At 46.4% G+C, this 1,079-nt stretch overlaps 1 non-coding gene across 1 annotated transcript; it reads right to left on the bottom strand.

Moving 5' to 3' along the window:
• Positions 1–144: 144 nt before the first annotated feature.
• On the bottom strand, positions 145–216 carry trnad-guc (transfer RNA aspartic acid (anticodon GUC)). The gene has a single exon. It is a non-coding gene; the product is annotated as a tRNA-Asp (tRNA).
• Between the last annotated feature and the right edge of the window lie 863 nt (positions 217–1,079).

A 1,079-nucleotide genomic window follows, 5' to 3' on the forward strand; every position in this document is an offset into this window, starting at 1 on the left:
ATAGGCAGGCTGTCACTGTCAATGTGACTGTGACTGTGACTTAAGTTTGAGAGCGATCATACAAAGTTGTTTCTACTGGACGCTGTTGTATTACATGACCTTTGCTCAATTAGGTGACCTCTTTCAGCAGAAAACAAAGAAACTCTCCCCGTCGGGGAATCGAACCCCGGTCTTCCGCGTGACAGGCGGAGATACTGTCCACTATACTAACGAGGACTGTTGCAACGCTCATGTCTGCCATGTCGACGGAATCCTGGTGCATTTACCGGGTTACCTTCTTCACCTGGTGCCATTGGGACACTACCTAGGATTCCTTGAGTTATGTGCCCATAAACTTTTTTCCACATTCAACCCCTGCAGCATTCAACAGTGAAGAACTGGTGTCCATTTCCACAAGCAGCATGGAAACCATGAGCTTAGCTTCCAACATATCCAATGGAGATAGGCAGGCTTTCACTGTGACTGTTACTTAAGTTTGAAAGAGATCTTACAAAGTTGTTTCTACTGGCGGAGATACTGTCCACTATACTAACGAGGACTGTCGCAACACCCAATTCTGCCATGTCGACGGACTCCTGGTGCATTTACCGGGTTGCACTCTTCACCTGGTGCCATTTGGACATTACCTAGGATTCCTTGAGTTATGTGCCCATAAGCTTTTTCCACATTCAACTCCTGCAGCATTCATCAGTGAAGAACTGGTGTCCAGTTCCAAAAGCAGCGTGGAAACCATGAGGCTGCTCCTGGTTCAATGGTTCCCATGTTTGCTGTCCCTGGCATGAGCTTGGCTTGAGCTCACGTGTAACAGGTTAAGCAATGATAGATAAAACAGCAGGAGAGAGGAGCCATCCCCTTCCTATCTGAACATCCACACTTGCTGACAACGACACAGAGTGTTAGCCTTCCAACATATCCAATGAAGATAAGCAGGCTGTCACTGTCACTGTGACTTAAGTTTGAGAAAGATTGTAAAAGGTGGTTTCTACTGGATGTTGTTGTATTATGTGACCTTTGCTCTGGTGCAATGCTGTAGATGCGCTGTTTCAGGAGGAAATAAGGAAACTTTCCCCGTTTGGGAA

The sequence above is a fragment of the Seriola lalandi genome, unplaced genomic scaffold, assembly GCF_002814215.2.
Source record: "Seriola lalandi dorsalis isolate HSWRI2012SDOR001 ecotype SW California unplaced genomic scaffold, Sedor1 jcf7180002053619, whole genome shotgun sequence".
Taxonomy (NCBI): Eukaryota; Metazoa; Chordata; class Actinopteri; order Carangiformes; family Carangidae; genus Seriola; species Seriola lalandi.